The following is a 22,485-nucleotide window of genomic DNA, read 5'->3' on the forward strand; positions in this document are numbered from 1 at the left end:
ATTACACGGCAGAGTGAGGTAAAAGACACAGAAGAGATGGGCACTTAAATACAATCTTATCTATTCCCGGACAGACCACAGACAAACGGAACAAGGCTGACTTACACAGGGATTGATGGCAGGGAGGGACAGGTCGTTCGATGGCACAAGGTGCACCTTGGCTCGGGGACAGGATAAAGCACGTCCAGTCCAGAAGATGCGGGGAGGCCTCACAGCGCTCGGAGTGTACGTCTTGCTTGCTCCAAGCTCAGCGCGCATCTGACGTCACCTCCCTCTCCCTGCGCATGCTCAGCGGGGAGTGACACGCCCTCGGCTGGTTGGCTCCGCCCCACTGGGGCCGGTCCGCCACTTCCATTGGGTGCGGGGGTTACCGGGCTCCGCCCTTGATGAGGAGCTGACAGGGAGCCCCTATTTGGTAACCCCGTCGAGCACATGTTCAATGGCGGCTCGTTGGGAAGGCCTGATGCCCTACCAACCAAGCCGGAGTGAGGACGCGCACTTCCCGCGCCCCGCCGCTGCCGTTGCTGTTGTTGTTGTTGTTGTTGCTGAACCGTGAGGAACAGCTGCGGGGAGGTATTGGGAGGTCCTAAACTTCCTAACGGTGCCATACAATCACATTCTGGTGCAACGAAGGGTCAGAATTAATGGAAACGAGTCCTTAACTGACATAGACTAAGAATAACCAGCAAGATGTCCTATAGTTGTCTTACATGAGATGCGGTGAACCTGGGCACGACATTTAATGGGGGAAATAGGGGGAGGTCGGGTGTACAGAGTGTTGTTTACAGAAAATGGGACTAGGGAATGGGGGATTGGGGATAGTTGGGAAGTATTGAGGAAATAGGGGAATATTTACAAGCGGATATGGATGGATGCAAATCCCATATCCGCAAAAATATATATATTGTTGCGGTTTGAGAACCCACACTTGTAAATAATAACATCATTAAAGGTTAAAGGTAGCACCCCATAGGTAGGCCACAAGCAACACGTAGGACACCATAGGACATCAGTTATTTCATAGTCTGTGTTTAGATAAGGCCATTTTCCAATAGTTGCATCTGCGTTGCGTCAATCAAATAAGAGTAGGCCCTTCCGTTCATTTTGGCAGCCTCCCTTCCAAGCGACGCCATTAAGCGCGCTCCAGTCTGTGCCCCATGGCCCTTCCCAATTTGTTACATGCCTTTGTCAGCAGCGTTCGCAACCTCGCTGGGCTTCCGCCCAAACCAGCCCAGAAACCCACGAGATAAGGCCCGAAAAGGGGGCGGAGCGCCAGGATGAAGGTGCGGCCACGTCAACCAGCCGTCAGGGCGGGGCCGGTAAGCCAACACCAGCCAACCAGGGCTGAGGTGAGGTCGCCTGACAGGGCGTGGTTTTGGGCTTCGAGAGCATTCGCTGGCTTATGTTATAAAAGCGCGCACGCAAAGCCCTTTGAGAGGACTGCAAGGAATCGCGCTTGGTGAGAGGACTCTCATAGGAAGCTTGTGCTAAGAGGACTGTGCACCGAAGACTTATCGTGGTTGGAAGGACTTGTTGGGAGGTTGGCTTGTGATAAGAACTTACGGAGCAGCGCTCATTACCGAAGACTGAAGCCAAGCATTGGTATTACAAAGGACGCGCTGTGGCAACCCGCTGTACTAAGGGCGAGCGCGCGGTACGCATTGCTAAGAACCGCAGCGTGCAGGACATTGGGGAGGGGGCGCTTGGGGCGAGTAAGACCGGTAGCGCGTGTCAAAGCGCCGGTGCGCATATTACGTACGCCGATAGCCCAAGTTTACCTTTCCCGTCACGATAATTGTCCCCTCGCGTTACACTACGTGGAGAGCTGCCTGCCGGTTTTGTCTGCTGGACCGGAGCCGGACTGGAGCCGGACTGGAGCCTGGACACCATCGCCGGACCTCCCACCCTACCATGGGTGGAAGGCATCGCGTGTGAGTCCAGAGTCTGAGACCGAATCTGAGAGCGATCGGGCCCATGTCCAGGGAATAGAGTAAGACTGTCAAAGGCTGCCCTGTGTACTTTTCCTTCCTCTTTCTTTCTTGTACATTCTTTCGTTTCCTCTTCTTCTTTGTACATTTGTAATAAATTGCCCTGTTCTTTCTGGTTTCTCCTTAATCCCATCGTCCTAGTCTTTTCTCCATTGGGTAAACGTGGCACGATCGGAACCGCTAGAATCGGGTCTAGTCTTGGTTAACAGCTCGGATCGCGGATTGCTATCAGCTCGGCAATATTCCATCAATATCCGTGATTCGAGCGGGAGTTATTCTCTCGTTTCCGGTCAGCGTTAGTACTTAGGTAGTAGCGAATCCCTAGGCCTAACAAACCCTACCGAACGCTGCCCGGGAAGGACGTTATAACTTCCAGGATCGCGTCGGCCAGATAAGAGACAAGGGGATTAACCCCCTCTTGATAAGGGGAGAGCCGACGTCGGAGATCCGTAACAATATATATATATATATATATATATACAAGTATATATATATATATATATATATATATATATATATATATATGTATATCTACTATATAAGAGAGCCGTTGGTCTGTCTGTCTTGTCTGTCTGTGTCGCCATTTTTCTCAGAGATGGCTGAACAGATCTTGGTCAATCTTTCAGAGGTTCATCAGTGAGTGCATGGGAATGTGTTCGGCCAAAAAAAGTTTTAAAATATATATAATTTTTTTAAAATCGCTCTATAGTGCCTTTTTGATTAATGAGTTATATACAAGTACACATTCACTTAAATAAATACAAAACAATTACCAGACATTTTAACACAAATAATCAAACAATTCCAGAAGCCGTTAAAGTTGTTGGCAAGGCTTCTTTTTCTTCCTGAACGACATCATACTCAACTCAGAAACGTGATTAACAGTACATTCACCAGCATATATTCAACGAAAAGGTAAAATGATGATTTGACATTTGTGATGGAATCTGATTTGGATGTAATTGCTTTTCCATTATATTTGCCCTAATTTCAAATACTAGGGCGTGCCCGTACATGGGTGCAAAAAAACATGCGTGCAAACAACAGCAACAAAAAAAAACTTTGAAACCACGTGGCAGTAACGACCACAGAACCCCCCCCCCCTCTATTTACATGAAATGGTTTGGTCCATTCGCAAAGCCAAAGCGAACGGCTTGCGAGTACGGTAGAACCCCCCCCCCTCTATTTACATGAAATGGTTTGGTCCATTCGCAAAGCCAAAGCGAACGGCTTGCGAGTTTGGTAAATAAATCGCCATGCTCGGTAACTACTTCTCCGATTAATATGAAACCTTGAAAAGGCACATCCTCAGGTCCCCAGCAATATATCTGGCAATTTTAATTGAATTACTATCCGTAATGGCGCACGCGCTCTCACATCGACCACGCCTACGCAACAACGTGTTCTGTGATTGGCTGGCCTACCCCGCAACCTGTTCTGTGATTAGTTTGGTAAATAAATCGCCATAGCTCGGTAACTACTTCTCCGATTAATATGAAACCTTGAAAAGGCACATCCTCAGGTCCCCAGCAATATACCTGGCAAGTTTCAAGTATATCGGACCCGTGGTTGTCGCGAAACAGCGGTCACAGACAAACATACACACAGACACACACACACACAGAGATTACTGGAATTATAGATAGACTAGGGCATGCCCGTACTATATATAAGCTAGGACGTGCCCGTACGTGGGTGCCCGTTCCTTGCCAAAAAAAAAAAAAAAAAAAAATTTGTGTAGGGGTGTGTGTGTGTAAACATCCTAGGGCGTGCCCGTACGTGGGTGCAAAAAAACATGCGTGCAAACAACAACAAAAAAAAACTTTGAAACCACGTGGCAGTAACGACCACAGAACCCCCCCCCTCTATTTACATGAATGGTTTGGTCCATTCGCAACGACCACAGAACCCCCCCCCTCTATTTACATGCAATGGTTTGGTCCATTCGCAACGCCAAAGCGAACGGCGAACGGCTAAATCGCCATAGCTCGGTAAGTACTTGTCCGATTAATTTCAAACCTTGAAAAGGCACATCCTCGGGTCCCCAGCAATATACCTGGCAAGTTTAAAGTATATCGGACCCGTGGTTGTCGAGAAACAGCGGTCACAGACAAACATACACACATACACACATACACACATACACACAGAGATTAATGGAATTATAGATAGATGTTAATGTTTCTTTTTCGTTTGAGCAACGCTGGGTACTCTAGCTATAAACGCTGATGTACTATACTCGGGGTACAAATACAAATTTGTCTGGGGGGAAACATAGGCTATATGGCCACGGCCTAATGCGGGAGTGGGGGGGACCAGTTGAGGGCCGTAAATTCACTATGTAAATGTGTACCGTGTAGCGCCACCTGGTGATGGTGGCAGAGGGTATTACAATTTCCCTTTTTTAGCTGGGCAACACTGACGTTAAAGCACTCATGCAGGGGTAAATTTCTCCCCCCCTTCCCCCCCCCCCCAAAGCAGAGGGGCCTGTCAAAGCCACCACCCCCCCCCCCCCAAAATATGTATAAGTAGTATATCTCCCTCCTCACCTCTCCTTCCCCTTCCACTCTCCCCACTCCCTTCCTCTCCCTTCCTCTCCCTTCCTCTCCCTTCCTCACCCCTCTTCCCTGCAACGCCGGGTACTCCTGCTAGTCAGTCTCAGTCTCAGTCTCAGTCTCAGTCTCAGTCTCTCTCTCTCTCTCTCTCTCTCTCTCTCTCTCTCTCTCTCTCTCTCTCTCTCTCTCTCTCTCTCTCTCTCTCTCTCTCTCTCTCTCTCTCTCTCTCTATATATATATATATATATATATATATATATATATATATATATACTTGACTTTACATAATAAACATAATACATACATACATACATAATACATATGTATATACTATATAGTCCATTCGGTCATTTTCTATGTCAGTTTCCCTTTAAAAGGGAACTCTGATGTATATTTCAGAAAGTTTGCTTTCCATAATTTCCCAAAATGCATCATCCCTTGGATTTAATCTTCAAACTCAAAGAATGCATTTAATAGTTTAAAGATTGCTTGGAAAAAGCTGGGTCTTCATGATGTTTATGATAATCAGCATTTGCAGGAGTTTGTGCTGCCTCTCACTCGACACCAGCTTCCCAATTGCAGTGATAATAGAAGTGAGGAATAAAATAAATAAATAAATAAAATGGCGTCTCTGACTGCCTGTAATGGTTTGCCATTTGCCTGTTATTTTGGCTAAATTACAGCATCCCAACAATGTCTAGACAAACCAGCAATGATTTTGTTTTGTGTTTCCAGAAATCTAGGCTTATGGAGGAGCTAAATAATCCAGAATAACAGGTTAATACACTCACGGAAGATCAAATGGGAAGAGGGAGACAAAGACGTCACACATGAGCAGATGAGTGGATGGGTGGATGAGTGGCAGAAAGGTAAGGGATGGGGAGAGCAGTCAACGAGAGTAGAAGAGAGGTTGGGTAGGGATGAGAGACTCTGGGTAGGATCCTTCAAAAACTGGTTGGAGGGGTAGTGGACAAGAGACCCAAGGAGTCCATTCTACAGACAAGAGGATAGACAATAGAGGGATGAAGGAAAGGAGATGTGTTAAGCTTAGAATTGGTGAAGGTAGGCAGGTGTGGGAAATCTTAAAGAACACATGTGACCTTGGGGAGGATGTAGGGATGAGGGAGCGGGAGGAGCGAGGCCAAAAATGAGGCATCTAATCGAGTCCACCAATCTGCCTACAGTTGGTGAGAATCAGACTTTGATACTTTGCCTCTGCTGGCGTATACCAATAACACTGAGAGCCTCGGATTTGATTAGCTCCAGTGAAGAAAAATGGGAACTCGCTGCTCCAGCCCAGAGTTGGGATCCTTACTCTGTGATACTTCAAATGAAGGCCTTATGGAGCGTAATGAGCTCTGAGTGGCTCACAATTGGCTTCGCTCTGTGGAGAATGCTGAGGTGTCAGCTTGCTTTATAAGCCAGTTTGGTGATGTGGCAATCTGTCGGATTGTGAAATATTGTGAGGCCTTGGAGCTCCAGAGAACTGCACCTCTTCAAAGGGTTGGGCAGAGAAATGGAATGGGGTTTGGGAGTGGTGGGGGTTTGAGAGCTGATGCTTACGGAGGGACAGAGTGAAAGCATGGGATTTTCCTGCATGGAATTCCATGTTGTAGCACTTCTAGGCAATTGACGAGTGACTTTTACAAGATGTCTTCTCAGATCTCAGATCAGATTCTCAGCCTGGATGAGGCCACATATCCGCTGATAGATGCTGCAGAAGCCAAGACTGATAATGTGGTCGATCCTAAAATGTGGTGTTGCCTCAGGAATAGGTGTGACGTTCACAACCTTAACAAAAGCAAGATTGACTCAGAACTTCTCATCCTCAGTGGGGGGAGAGAGAGAAAGGTCCATGTGCTGCAGAGAGCATTCTTTTATGGGGGAAAAGGGTGGGTAGAGCAATGACGGTATGGGCATCTTGGTTAAGATATTCAGTTGTTTATCCTAATCAGTGTCCGACATGACTCCATCATACAGGAGTGCAGGTACAGAAGAATGTGTACCGGAGACGGACTTGAACAGCTGCCGCCAGGACTTGGAGGATGGTAAGAGACTCGAGAGGTTTGACTACAGGTGAGCTTGACGTTGGGCTCTGCCTCATCCAATGTCTGATACACACCGAACGCAGGCTCTGCAGAGGAACTTCCATTTCCCAATGAAGATGTGGAAAATTGAAGTTGACGAATGAAGGAATGAACTGTTGAAGGAGACAAAGCAGTCTTGAGGAAGGAATTGCAGCAACTGTTGATGCCAGAAGTTGAAGACACCGAAGAGATAATGGATCGGTCTGCGAGGGTGATAGCGGATTGCAGACCGGACAAATCTGCCTTGCCAAACTGCCACACACATTTGTGCCTTGGCAGCTTTCTGGAGACTTTGAAGGAGACCAACACATTCACAAGGGCATGATCAGAACAGCCAACAAAAGTGGAGAAGGAGGACAGGCTGGAGGGTAAGTTTGACGTGACTAAATCTAACAAGGAATGGCTGCCATTAGCAATGATGCGAGTAAGAAAAAAAGAATGATCGAGTCAGAACAGCTCTATCACACAAGGCCTAGGCTGCAACACCATGGTGTGTAGTTTCAGGAATAACTGCCAGGCAACTGGCATGGTAGCCAATTAAATGTCCACAGATTATAAGAAAGCACTGGGGTGGAGTTTCTCAAGATGGTTGTTGAAACTGGAAGGTTGGGGTGGAAAGTTGGAGGGGTTGGGGAGGGGTGATGATACCCCAAACACAGGGGACACGAGCCTATTACAGAGAGAGACACAAAGCCAGAAATATTCCATTGTTCTCTTCCTTCGGAATATTTTCACAGCTCTGTCTGACATGCTATAAGGTTCTGCACACACATAATCAGTCTTCCAAAATAGTGTTTTTTTTGTGAAACAACACTAAAAAAAGAATCACCGTTTTCAAAGGGGTACCACATGAGACCCATTTGTTTCGGAATCCGTGAAAATAGGTGAAAATTCTCTTTGAATCCTCTCCTCGTTTCTACGTGTGTCACAAACAGGCAATGGCAGCATCGAGGAGAATAAGGGGACATTGCCACCACAGCATGCCGTTGTTCCATTTCCTCCTCAGCATGTGATTGTGCCATTTCCACGGCAGTACGCGGTTGTGTCAATTCCCCCGCAGCATGCGGTTGTGCCAATTGCCCTACAACACCCGGTTGTGCCTATTTTCACCGCGGCACGAGTTTGCACCACTTTTAGCTGCGGAAAATGGTTGTGCCGTTTCTGCCACTGTACGCAGTTGTGCTACTTCAGTTTCCGCATGAGTTCGTGCCACTTTTAGCTGCAACAAGTGGTTGTGCTATTTCCCCTGAAGTACGACTCTGTGCTATTTCAACTGCAATGTGACTTTGCACCGCATTTGGCATAACAAGTGGTTGTGTCATTTCTGCCACAGCACGCGTTCATGCTATTTCAACTGCAACGTGGCTTGGCACCACCTTTGGCGTAACAAGTGGTTGTTAAATTTTTAGCTGTAACAAGTGGTTGTTCAATTTTTAGCTGCGCCAAGTGGTTGTTCAATTTTCAGCTGTAACAAGTAGTTGTTCAATTTTCAGCTGTAACAAGTAGTTGTTCAATTCTCAGCTGTAACAAGTAGTTGTTCAATTTTCAGCTGGAACAAGTAAGTGGTTGTTCAATTTTCAGCTGTAACAAGTAAGTGGTTGTTCAATTTTCAGCTGTAACAAGTGGTTGTTCAATTTTTAACCATAACAAGTGGTTGTGCAATTCTTAGCTGCAACAAGTGGTTGTTCAATTTTTAGCTGTAACAAGTGGTTGTTCAATTTTCAGCTGTAACAAGTGGTTGTTCAATTTTCGCTGTAACAAGTGGTTGTTCAATTTTTAACCATAACAAGTGGTTGTTCAATTATTAGCTGTAACAAGTGGTTGTTCAATTTTTAGCTGTAACAAGTGGTTGTTCAATTTTCAGCTGTAACTAGTAGTTGTTCAATTTTCAGCTGTAACAAGTGGTTGTTCAATTTTCAGCTGGAACAAGTAAGTGGTTGTTCAATTTTCAGCTGTAACAAGTAAGTGGTTGTTCAATTTTCAGCTGTAACAAGTGGTTGTTCAATTTTCAGCTGTAACAAGTGGTTGTTCAATTTTTGGCTGAAACAAGTGGTTGTGTCATTTCTGCCACAGCACGCGTTCATGCAATTTCAACTGCAATGTGGCTTGGCACCACCTTTCGCATAACAAGTGGTTGTTCAATTTTTAGCTGTAACAAGTGGTTGTTCAATTTTTGGCTGTAACAAGTGGTTGTGTCATTTCTGCCACAGCACGCGTTCATGCAATTTCAACTGCAACGTGGTTTGGCACCACCTTTGGTGTAACAAGTGGTTGTTCAATTTTCAGTTGTAACAAGTGGTTGTTCAATTTTTGGCTGTAACAAATGGTTGTTCAATTTTCAGCTGTAACAAATGGTTGTTCAATTTTCAGCTGTAACAAGTGGCTGTTCAATTTTCAGCTGTAACAAGTGGCTGTTCAATTTTCAGCTGTAACAAGTGGTTGTTCAATTTTCAGCTGTAACAAGTGGTTGTTCAATGTTTAGCTGTAACAAGTGGTTGTTCAATGTTTAGCTGTAACAAGTGGTTGTTCAATTTTTAGCTGTAACAAGTGGTTGTTCAATTTTTAGCTGTAACAAGTGGTTGTTCAATTTTTAGCTGTAACAAGTGGTTGTTCAATTTTCAGCTGTAACAAGTGGTTGTTCAATTTTCAGCTGTAACAAGTGGTTGTACTGTTTTTAATGCACCGCACAAGACCATGCATTACATACAAGCATCAAAATAATTTTTAGAAAAAGCATCTTGTTCTAGATGGAAAAAAATAAAGGAAATGTTTCTACTCCCAACACTGAGCTTGTGTCAGCATTGCCCTTCATGTGCTACCTGAAATGCACGTTGGTTCTTTGTGAGCATTACACTGTGTGGAATAACAATAATGGACGATTTTAAAAAAACAACAACATGAATAAACCTAAATGTCAAATTTAAGTGGCTGGAGCCAGGGCATGTCCTGGTTAAATGCCACAGGCCACCCAGAGAGGTTTAGCAGGCAGACAGCACACGGACGCACATTACGCTTACAAAGACATTCGAAGATGCCGCCATCAGTACAGTAAAGTAGGGCCTGCAGAACTCAGGCTTGGCAATTGTAGTAGCACGTCTGAGAAAATGCATTTGGACAAAAAGCGCTCAAACCTAATAAGATGTTGGAGTGGAGCCGGAAATCAATAGATTTCCACTGGGAGGAATGTGCAAAGCCATTAAATGTGAGATGTGACTGTATTGCGCCCCCTCGCCCAAAATTAAATACAAAATCTCACCAACAAAGCTGAAATGTTAAGCGTTTACACTTCTTTCCATCGGTACACTTTATTGTACAGCAAATGCATTGATACAATAATTACATGCGCACATTCAGGCTCCAGGATGCAACGTTCAGCTTTCGCAACGTACCGGTAACGAGTGGAACCACCAGTGTGAGTCGGGTCTACAAACACCTCAAGGGCTAAAAACTGAGCCGGATTCCAATCTGTAGCCACAGTGAGCACAGTATGTTGGACGGACGTAGTATCTCGAACAAAATGGTGCGTGCATCTCAAGAACCACCTTTAGAACCACCTTTAGAGGCCATTTTCCCCTGCAGAGCAGGGGTTGGCCTTTTTTGGGGCACCGTGGTCCCCCTTTTTTGCAGCAGTGTTTTATGGGCGGATGCCGCCAATCCTGTTAGCCGTCTCTTGCTACACACAGGGAATTACCAGTGAACTGGTACTCAATTTGCCGACCTCGGAAGGATGACAAGCTGAGTCAACCCCCCTGGTGTTAATTCAGTGATGACCGGGATTCGAACCCAGGATCCTAGGATCCCAAGCTGGCACCCTAACCGCTAAGCCAACGAACCCAGGATCCTAGGATCCCAAGCCGGCACCCTAACCGCTAAGCCAACGAACTCAGGAGCCTAGGATCCCAAGCCGGCACCCTAACCACTAAGCCAACGAACCCAGGATCCTAGGATCCCAAGCCGCACCCTAACCGCTAAGCCAATGAACCCAGGATCCTAGGATCCCAAGCCGCACCCTAACCGCTAAGCCAATGAACCCAGGATTCTAGGATCCCAAGCCGGCACCCTAACCGCTAAGCCAACGAACTCAGGATCCTAGGATCCCAAGCCGGCACCCTAACCGCTAAGCCAACGTACCCAGGATCCTAGGATCCCAAGCCGGCACCCTAACCACTAAGCCAACGAACCCAGGATCCTAGGAAACCAAGCCGGCACCCTAACAGCTAAGCCAATGAACCCAGGATCCTAGGATCCCAAGCCGGCACCCTAACCGCTAAGCCAATGAACCCAGGATCCTAGGATCCCAAGCCGGCACCCTAACCGCTAAGCCAACGAACCCAGGATCCTCGGATCCCAAGCTGGCACCCTAACCGCTAAGCCAACACCCGGCTTGTGCGTGCATCGCAAGGTGCCTAGAATATCCTGGTAAGTATTTCCTTTGTCACGATTGCCACTTAGCTTTGCCTTCTAAATTAATAATGGATCATGGGAATAAAACAGGAAAATAATGGCCACAATCAAAAAGCCTAGTGTAAGTATTTCCTTTGTATTTACTCGTGTGTGTGTGTGTGTGTGTGTGTGTGTGTGTGTGTGTGTGTGTGTGTGTGTGGGGGGGGGGGGGGGTTTGGTGGGGGGCAAGCCAGTCTTGAATGAGACGCAAAACTGGAGCGAGTGCAAGTTGTTCGTTCCAAATTAACTGCACGCATGGAAACACCTATTGAGAGTCGGAAATGCTGTCTTCAATTATTAAGCACCATGTTTTTACCCCTGGGTCGAGCAAGGCAATACACCTGCCTAGCCGAGGAAAGTTCATCATTAATTTATTTTCATCGCGACCGCCTTGCACACAATCACCCACCTGCAGGTCGAGCGACCGTCACAGCAGCCTGGATAAGGGGGCCACACGAGTAATGGTCGTGTCTTCATCTTGGAGTTACCAAAGCTGGAAGGTCGTGTTTAAACCTGATGGCTGCCTCTGGCATTAGCACTACCTGCCCGGAGTTATCAGTCCCTTGGAGGGGTTGTTAAGCCAGCTTCTCCATGGCAAAGAGATGCTTCAGCAGGCAGTCGAGGCCCTGTGGCCTCAGCCTATAATGTCTTGTTTTATTCACCTTGCAGTGGCAATGACCCACTTTTCGGCGATACATCATAATATCCTTGTTATTGCTAAAACTCTCAAGCTACATTCATATATCGGTGGCGTATCATGGCTCGTTTATAAAATGAGCTAAGAGGACCTGGTTTTGGGGGAAAGCTACATAACCTATAACATGATATATCAAGTGGTGAACAATACAGTCCACAACCTGTTTCTCACGATATACACCTTAACCTGAAAGTTTTAGGGAATCGATTTTGGGACTAACAGGGTGGCCTAGCTACAGGTACACGCACTCACCTCTAAGCCGTCTAGCCTGGGTTTGAATCCCGACCCAGCTATAAACTGCCGTCCTGGTGGGTCACAGGTAGGGTGAGTCATCAATGTATGTGCCGTCCATCAGATGGACGTTAAGTGGACGTTCAAGACAACACGTTGTCCTCCGCAAAAAGTAGGCTAGCTATCGCCGGCACCCTGGACAAATTCCTGCCCAAACCTGAGTCGAAAGTCAGGCCTTGCCAGCCTGTTCGTGAAAGACTTGGGTCACAACCTCCACCAGCCAACCCCGCAAGAACGTAGGAAGGGAATATACTGTATTTTGGGCAAATTAGACAGATGGCCACATGGCACAGGTTTTGCTGTTGCGCATTGCATACCAACAAGCATACCGTGCACTCACCACGCAGAGTGCATACTTACAAGCATACCATGCACTTACCATGCACAGTGCATACGTACAAGCATACTGTGCACTTACCATGCACATTGCATACTTACAAGCATACCATGCACTCACCACACATATTTCATACTTACAAGCATACCATGCACTCACCACTCACATTGCATACTTACAAGCATACCATGCACTCACCACGCAGAGTGCATACTTACAAGCATACCATGCACTTACCATGCACAGTGCATACGTACAAGCATACTGTGCACTTACCGTGCACAGTGCATACTTACAAGCATACCGTGCACTCACCACACATATTTCATGCATACAAGCATACCGTGCACTTACCATGCACAGTGCATACTTACAAGCATACCGTGCACTTACCATGCACAGTGCATACCTACAAGCATACCGTGCACTCACCACTCACATTGCATACTTACAAGCATACCATGCACTCACCACTCACATTGCATACTTACAAGCATACCATGCACTCACCATGCACATTGCATACTTACAAGCATACCGTGCACTCAAAACTCACATTACAATGCATACTTAGAAGCATAGTGTACTCACCAAACACATTGTATACATACAAACATACTGGGTACTCACCAAGGAAATTCATATCTATAAGCATACTGGGTAACCACCAAGCACATTGCATACTTACAAGCATACTTGGTACTAACCGAGCACATTGCATACCTAACATTGCATCATATACTCACAGAATGTACAGCGTACTCACCGAGCACATCACGTGCTCACCGAGCACCGTACTCACCGAGCACCGAGCACATCACTCACCGAGCACATCACGAACATACACTGCGTACTCACTGAGGAGGTACATCATGTGCTCACCAAGCGTTGACACGTGGTCCCCATGCGAGTTGGAGCCCTATAGGTCAGTTCTGGAGTTTGATTAATTTAGTAATTAGCGAACAGGCAGATGAAGTAGGACAGCTCATTCGTATGCGACAGTGGTGATAATGACTGAAAAATACCACGTGGTTTGGGAAATGTTTCTTACAGTTAATATAGTACATAACTAGACTCAAATTACCAATTACCAATTACCCGATCACGTGTCCTCAACAAACCATATAATTGGTGCAATCGAACCCGACAAGTGATTCACAGTCTTTAAAATGGGTCAGATCGTCCGAGTCACCTGATGTCACATGGCGCTGCCCAACGATGACCCGCACGTCCCAATTCAAGGAGACAGTCCGAGACCAGGATGGCCGCTCGGGCTGTGCCATGGAACACGGTATGTGTGGTATTTGGGTCAAAATAGACACATCGTCTCGAGAAATAGCATAACAAATAATCACTTCAATTACAAAACCTGGTAAACCGCCCCTGCATGACCTGCAAGCTCAAAGCACATACGTTTCCACAAAACCATGTACGGAGGCATGCACAGCGACGTCCTAGATTATGGAGCTGGATCATATACACTGCGGTGATATACGGTACAAATTAAACCACCACATGGTAACTGAGCTGGTAATGCGATGTCCAAGGACTTTTTTGTGATGCAGATGCCAATTTGAAAAGACAGGACCAGCAGGAGAGCCGCGGGGTCACAGCATGGCCATTCCTGGCCTATTCCCATAAAATGGAATTCCATTGTCGTGCATACCGTGTTTGTTTTCCTGGAAAGAGCATGGCGGTTAAAATGCATTACTACACGATAGATCATTTGGCGTACCACGCGTACCCTTTGCGACAGACAAATACTGACAGCCAAGTGGATCGGATACCGTCTGGTGCCCTTTACCGCGAACGACAGGTAGAAAAGGACACCGGGTGGTGGCGAATCGATTGGCAGACGGATCTGGATTTAACAACGCGTCAGTCACGAGAGACCCAGAGATGGCAGATCGGGAGAATAATCGACAATGAGTGCGATGCACCAGGACCAGCTTCCTGCCGCAACTCAGTCGAGGAAATGTCAGCACCAATGCCCTTTGCAGGTGCAAACAAACCCAAAAACCAAGACCTTTCCAACTGCAGCCAATTATGATGATCAAAGCTCACACCATAAAGCAGGATAGTGCTAGGTGGCCTCTGGCTGAAGGACGAAGACCTTGTCGAAGTGGCTACGACTACGTGTTCTATTAAGTGGCGGAGAGTCTTGAACAGGAGGCATCAATTAGTATAAGGGAAGTGAATTACATGCAGCTACTCGTCAAACTTCACTTTCCTTTCCCACTGTATCCATCAAGTCACATCCAAATGTCCGGTCAATGCAAAAACCTGGCCATGACCCAGGTTGTCTACCATGGCCTCGGGTCCTCAAATCACGGATGCAATGTGCCTTGCACGAGTACTACATGGGGTTTCCGGGCCGAAGGACATCCGCGCTCACTGAACGGATATGGACAGGGAATTGAATGAAAATGTGTTACAGGTAGTTTGGAGGCAAATGAGCTGATAGTGTGCCCACACTTCCCCCTTTTTTTGCTCAAACCCACAACACCTCTGTGTGTCTCTGTCTCTCCCTTCTCCCCCTCTCGTCCCTCTCCCACTTTTCTCTCCCTCTTCTTCTCTCCCACTCCTTCTCCCCTCCCCCTTCACTTTTCCCCCTTCCCCTCCCCTCCCTCTCCCCCTTCTCCTTCTCCCCCTCCTCTTCCTCTCCTTCTCCCCCTCCCCTCCCTCTCCCTCTCCCTCTCACTTTCCTCCCCCTCTCCCTCCCCTCCCTCTCACCTTCCCCTTCCTCTCCCTCTCACCTTCCTCTCCCCCCCCTCTTCCCTCTCCCTCCCCCTCTCCTCCCCTCCCCTCTCCCACTTCCTCTCCACTCCCCCTTCACTTTTCTCCTTCCTCTACCCCTTCCTCTCCCTCTCCCCCACCCCCTCCCTCTCACCTTCCTCCCCCTCTCACCTTCCGCCCCGTCCTCTCCCTCTCAACTTCCTCCCCCTCTCCCTCCCCTCCTTCTCCCTCCCCTCTCACTCTCATCTTCCCCTTCCTCTCCCTCTCCCTCTCCACTCCCCCTTCACTTTTCTCCTTCCCCTGCCCTTCCCCTGCCCCTTCCTCTACCTCTACCTCTCCCTCTCCCTCTCCCTCTCCTTCTCCACTTCCTCTCACTCTCCCTCCCCTCCCTCTCCCTCTCACCTTCCCCTCCCTACCCCTCTACCTCCCCTCCCTCTCCCTCTCACCTGCCTCTCTCTCTCTCCCTCACCCCTTCCTCTCCCTCCCATCTTCCCCTTCCTCTCTCCTCTCTCCCCTCTCTCTCCCACTCCTTCTCCCCACCCCCTTCACCTGCCCCTCCCCTTCACTTTTCTCCTTCCCCTCCCCTCCATGGGCCCCCTCCCCTCCATGGGCCCCTTCCTCTCCCTCTCCTTCTCCCCTTCCGCTCCCTCTCACCTTCTTCCCCCCTCTCCCTCCCCTCCGTCTCTCTCTCTCTCACTCTCACCTCCATCCCCCCTCTCACCCCCCCCCTCTCACCTCCCTCCCCTCCGTCTCTCTCTCTCTCACTCTCACCTCCCTCCCCCCTCTCACCTCTCTCCCCCCCTCTCACCTCCCTCCCCCCCTCTCACCTCCCTCCCCCCCCTCTCACCTCCCTCCCCCCCCTCTCACCTCCCTCCCCCCCTCTCACCTCCCTCCCCTCCGTCTCTCTCTCTCTCACTCTCACCTCTCTCACTCTCACCTCCCTCCCCCCTCTCACCTCTCTCCCCCCCCCCTCTCACCTCCCTCCCCCCCCCTCTCCCCTCTCCCCTCTTCCTCTTTTGACGTATCTCTCTCTCCCCAGTTAAAAAAAATTGTAAACACTGATTGTGGTGCATGCCTTGTACCAGCACCACATTGCACATTAGAATAGTCGGCATGACGAATGGAAGGTTCAACACACTCCCAAAGGAAACCATACACTTGTGATTGACGGCGTACCTGGGGATGCTGCGCCCCCAAGTGCACAACATCAGAACAGCACTTTTTTTGTTTTGGATTTTTTTTTCAGCAAAAAATCTAAACCAAAGTGGTGACGTCCGCTGATGGACCCTCCTGATCCTTCAAAATACAACAATAATAGTACAATCATAAAATTATAATAAATGATTCAGGGGAATCATCGTGTACGACACAACTAAAAAATACAACTTCTGTTCACAAGTCTGTAAACTACCGCCCAGGTGGATCCGGTGCACCCATCGGATTCTTGTGAAGTGTCCCATGTGCCCTACACAGAGTCATTCCAATAGGACGCGTTTCCTGCAAATACTCCAACATTATCCGGGAAGAGCAGCGGAGTTCGCAATCCCAAAGCAATGGAAGTCGTTTGTAAATATGGGATTACATGATTCCAGGAACCTCGGGTCGCATTTTCTGATGATCGCATTGTTGTGACATACCTGCCATTTTCCAGGCTCTGTGTTGGACCGTTTGTCGTGGAATGCCAGGAAAGGCAGAGACTCTGGAGTTTGAATTTGTGGAGCTGGTTCAGGACAGAAACTTGGAATATCTTCAGTGTCCAGACGGGACAGCCACATGAACGTCCATTGGAGGGACGCTGTGACGTGATGCTACATCCTGTCAGCGAAGCACCTGGCGCACTACCTTTTCAACTACCCTGTCGGACACCGATGCTCTCGCTGTCACCGCTACAGCAGGAAGGTTTTTTGACTCAATCTCGTCCTTCGTGGGGGGCAGTGGACGTCCATCTTTGATCTACGGCGCACGTAATGACCCTCGGTGGCCCCCACAACGTTAGCAATCCCCCCTGGCCCCTCCCACCACCCAAACCCCTCACATTCTCTTCACCATCCGATCGTCCTTACCTCGGATCGGCCACATTGACAGCGAAGGTCACGGTAAAGTCACTTGGTGGTTTCACATAAATGAGACGGACCGTCCTCGCTTGCCCGCAGCATAGCGGGTCCATTACACCAAAACCCCGGGATTTCAAAGGGAGTAGGTAGGGGTCAAGTACCACATCAACGTGACCACACGCATTAGCTCAACTCGATCACACGGGTGTATGAGAAGTGGACATCTTTTTAAGGACTATTTCGAGCAATCATAGATTTTTCAAGAGTAGGCCCATTGAAGATACTGGTCTTACAAAGTAGCTACACCCACAATCACGTGTATGCTTTGGATTCGTATACTAGTCTAAATATGCAGGAACCGAACTTTTTTTGAACAACATTCTGCAGACACTGTGTACTAACGCCCCCAGGGCGAACATCCCCCGGGCGGATTAACAGTGCCCTCGGGGCTGTCCTGCAGTGGACGACATTCCATTGAAAGGAGATTCGGACCAGCGGATGGTTAGCACGAAGACCAACAAAATAAAAAAATATACGTAAAAAGTACAGGTGTTTGCACGGTTATATGTGTGCATTCGCCAGTAATGGAAGTGTGCAGGTATACATGTCCACGTAGGTACACATGTATAATGTATATTCCTGTGCATGTCGGGTTGGTGCAGCATATTATATATAAATAGAATAAATAATTATATATATAATAAATAATTATATATATATACAATTATTTATATATACACACATATATGTGTGTATATATATTTATTTATATATATATATTCTTTTTTTTTTTCTTTTTTTTCTTCTATATATATATATATATATACACACATATATGTGTATACTGTATATGTATATTTAGATATATATATATACACACAATTATTTACATATACACATATATGTGTATATGTGTGTATATATATATATATATATATATATATATATATATATATATATATGTGAGTGTATAAGACTATGTATGTTACTTGGTATATGAGTATGTAATTTGTATACACTTGTTTATGTGCCTGTACATTGCTGTATAAGCATGAATGTGTGTGTGTGTGTGTGTGTGTGTGTGTGTGTGTGTGTGTGTGTGTGTGTGTGTGTGTGTGTGTGTGTGTGTGTTCACGTTTGTACAGGTGTGGGAAGAGCACCGGGTTCCGTCATCCCATCACGTTCCTGCTAATTGCTCACTTGGACCGATCACTGCGGGCCGTGCGTGTTGGAGATCGAGGAAACCGACAGAGCATAACTCATCATTTAACAACGTATATATACCAGCACGTTCATACACCAAGTCATTCATATCCCCTCTTATTCTCCCAACCATCCACTTACCCCCGCCAGCGAGCGCAGAACTATACGGTGAGGCAGGTGAGCAGCGCACCTGGAGAGACCTTGGAGGTGAAGCTGCAGACAAGACCCCTCCCCGAAACTCCTTCACCGAAACTCCAAGACCTCCCTCCCCCTTTGGAGAAACACGAAGAGCTGCCACCGCATCAATGATCTGTGGGTGCTGAGCCCGGGATCACACGATGTGACGCCATTTGAGCGATCGGGTGATCCCAGGGTCTCGGCCCGACTCGCCCCCAGACCCCCGTGGATTTTACAGCCGCTCCTGGGTGTGGAGAGCGGGGCACGATGCTCATCCACGAATGCCGGAGCTCCAAGCAGGCAAGGCGGTGAGGGGACGAACAGGACGCGCAACACCTGCCCCCTTTCTCCCTCCCCTCTCCTCTCCGCCTCCGGCCCACCCTGGCTCAGAGAGATGGATAGCGCGGCTGCATTAGCGCCATGATCTGCAGGGAGGGTTATGGGGACGGAATAAGGGGCAGTCAGATTGGGGGTGGGAAACTGGTGAGAGCGATGTGAAGTGCGGAGGTAGAGGGAGCTGTCGGGATGCTGATGTGGCAAAGGGGGCTGTTGGGAGAAAAAATTCCATGGAGACAGAAAATTATGTGAATTAGTGGTTGGTGGTTAGAGTGAGAGAAAAAGTGGTTAGAGTGAGGGAAAAAGTGGTGGAGTGAGAAGGACGACGAAAAGAGTGCCACCACTCCCTGGCACACAGGAAACTAACTGTCAAAGGGAAATCATGACCTCAGGGACACTTCCATTGGTCCCGCCGCTTGTGTGGTCACTATGGTCTAGTAAAGTCTGCATGAGTAGCACAAAATAAGCCTCAGATTATACAAACATCTGAAGAAGACCATCGAATGGCCAGACACTGAGGAGTGCAGCCTACCATGACCGGACATTAGTTCGCAAGGACAAGACCACCGCAAGGACCTCCGCCATTTGGCCATGACCAAAACGACGTTAGGTCTCCCCACCTGTTTATAGCGACGAAGTGATTCTCCCGACACAAATTCGTACCTGGTATCCTGATACCTGGCATGGGAAGACCAACGTTGGAGCCATCGTGCAGGTCCAGTTGGTAGGACGTACTACCTTGAGTTTTGAATATGAAAACCTGTTTGGCTTTACCTGACTTTGTGAACAGGTGATTGTCTTTCTCTTTCTCTGTCTCTGTCTCTGTCTCTGTCTCTGTCTCTCTCTGTCTCTGTCTCTGTCTCTGTCTCTGTCTCTGTCTCTCTCTCTCATTGTGATTGTATGTGGAACCTTTTTGGCTCCCAGCGGGTGTCCTGAGGTGGGTGGGAGGTTTCATAAATTTCTCAATTCAATTATGATTTTGAGGTTCCGCCCGTACGAAGCTGCTCTCTCTCCGCATGTAAACTCATTCACGGGTTTGGCAGTCGCAGTTTCACCATTTGGAAATGTTCCGTATGTGGCAACATTTGCTGGTTCGGCGGACCATCATCATTGTTATCAGCTTCATCATCATCACTAAAGGTACATTGATATAACACAGTACGACTCCAGTTTCAAGTTTCAAAACAACATTTTGGGCCCAGCCCCACCAAATCATTTGATCATTTGCTTGTTAAAGTGGATATATCTCTGGCCATTCTCAGAGAGCCTCCTCAGTGCCAACGAGTCTGGCATTTCACTCAGGCTGACTGGCACGGTCTTCAAGCAGCCATCAATCATCTGGACTGGTCTCCCATCTCCACTGCCTCTGACATAAACTCTTCCTGGGAATTCTTCCACCGTAAACTGCTCTCTCTCATGCACAGATTTATCGCATCTCGTCTTCAGTTGTCTTACCCTTCCTCCCGTCCATGGTACACTGAAGCTTGTGGCGAGGCAGTTGCCCTGAAACAACTTGCCTTCACCTATTGGAAGGCAAATCCAATGGAGGGCAATCTCCGTTCCTTTCACGGAGCTCGGAACAAGTGTGTGTCAACCCTCAGGAGAGCCAGGAAACACAATCTCTCAACCCTCAAGACTGAACTCTCAAACCTGTCTCCTTCCTCCAAATCCTGGTGGTGTCTGGTCAAATCTGTTTCTGGTGTTTGTTCCCCCTCCATCCCCTCTCTTACCTCAAACGGCTACACAGCTGACACTGCACGTAAAAAAGCCGAATACCTCAACTCTGTGTTTGCCTCAAAATCTTGTGTTCCGGACCCATATCTCTCTGTACCCACCGTACCCAGTCGAACCCAGCTGCTCCTGGACTCTGTGTCCTTCTCTCGCTGGAGTTCCCCAAGGTAGTGTTCTGGGCCCTGTGCTTTTTCTGGCCTTCATTAATGATATCTCCGACTCTCTGGAAAATCCTCTCTATCTCTTTGCTGATGACTCCACACTCTGCCACTCCATACCTCATCCCTCAGATCGGCAGTCTGCAGCCTCCTCACTCTCTGCAGACCTGGACAAAATCACAGACTGGTCAAACAAGTGGAACATGTCTTTCAATCCTGACAAATCTCACACTCTTACTATGTCTCTCCGAAAAGACCATCTGGACAACCCTCTCATCTACTTTCTCAACAATCCTCTCCAAGAAGTTCTGTCACTCAATCTCTTGGGTCTCACAATCTGCCATGATGTTTCCTGGGAAAACCATATTTCCAAGCTGGCTTCTGAAAGCCAGTCGCCGACTGGGCATCCTCCGTCGTGCGAAGCCCTTCCTTGGCACACCTGAGCTCCTCACCACATACAAGGCTTTCATCCACAGCTCGATGGAATACTGCTCTCCCCTCTGGGCTGGAGCTCCTGCCTCACACCCAGCTCGGCTTCACGCGGTTGAAACCAAAACATTCAGAATCATTGGAATCTCCCGCGATGAAGCTGATTCTGAGGGCCTTTCTCTCTCTCTCTCACCGCAGGCAGGTAGGTGGTCTTTCTGTCTTCTACCGACGCCTCTTCGGCCTTGCTCCCCAGCTCTCTCTGTGCTCTGTCCCCCAAATATTCCTGCAGGACGCACAAGATCTGCCAGAAACCCTCTTCTGGTGAAACTGCCAAAATCAAGGCTCTATTCACCTTCACTCCTTCATTCCTCTTTTCTCCCCCACCTCTGGAACAAACTCCCACACTCTCTTCAATCAGTCTCCTCCCTCCAGGTCTTTAAAACAGCTGTTCACCACCATCTCTTAGCTTCCCCCATCCAAAACCTTGATATTTTCTACCCCCATTAAACACCCCAAATCCGCCTCTTTGAATCCCCGACTTCTTTCCTGAAATTCCTAGTAGTGAAATTCCTTGTCGTGTTCATTTGCTTTATACCGTGCACCTCAAATATATAATAAACAAATAGCACCGAGTAGGCCGACGGTCATCCCTTGAGGTTATAGATCAGACCTCTGCTGATTTTGGGGACCACTCTGGGAGATCCCCTGGAAGGCCTCGTAATACGAAATCGAAAAATCTAAGACTAAATCTAGGACATAAACACAAAGTGATGAAGTGTAAAAATGGTCATTCGAACAGAGGGGACTCGTGTAGTTTGGAAAAAAATGGCTGCACGCTACAACCGAATACGTGTCCTTTTGGTGGCAAAATAATGAAATAACTTTTGTAGCGCATTGTCGTAAATGGAACATTTCTTTTTCATTTCTTAAAAGCGAAATATTTTTCATGTCCCCATTTCATCCAAAAGTGAGAAATCTATACCTATAAAAGGTATAGACACATATATGTGTTTTACGTATAGCCGCATCTTTTAAGTTAGACTTCTAACTCTGGGTACAAATACAACTTTGTGTAGGGGGTAACATAGGCTATGTGGCCACGGCCTCACACGGGAATGCAGGGGGGCCTGGGGGAGAGGTGTAAATTATCTATATAAATGTGTACCGTGTATCGCCACCTAGTGGTGACAGCAGTTATTACAATTTTCTTTTTTACATGGGCAATTCTGAGTTTAAAGCACTTTGCACACAGGTAAGTTTGTC

At 47.6% G+C, this 22,485-nt stretch overlaps 1 protein-coding gene across 1 annotated transcript in view; it reads right to left on the bottom strand.

Annotated features, from left to right (window-relative positions):
• LOC137424983 (chemokine-like protein TAFA-2) overlaps nucleotides 1-18,852 on the bottom strand; it is a 436,603-nt gene extending 417,751 nt beyond the window's left edge. Inside the window, exon 1 of the mRNA XM_068112926.2 lies at nucleotides 18,533-18,852. The gene's annotated coding sequence lies outside the window, so the exon portion shown is untranslated. The remainder of the gene's footprint in view (nucleotides 1-18,532) is intronic.
• Between the last annotated feature and the right edge of the window lie 3,633 nt (nucleotides 18,853-22,485).

The sequence above is a fragment of the Myxine glutinosa genome, chromosome 4 (genome assembly GCF_964187855.1).
Source record: "Myxine glutinosa chromosome 4, kmMyxGlut1.1, whole genome shotgun sequence".
In the NCBI taxonomy this organism is placed as follows: domain Eukaryota; kingdom Metazoa; phylum Chordata; class Myxini; order Myxiniformes; family Myxinidae; genus Myxine; species Myxine glutinosa.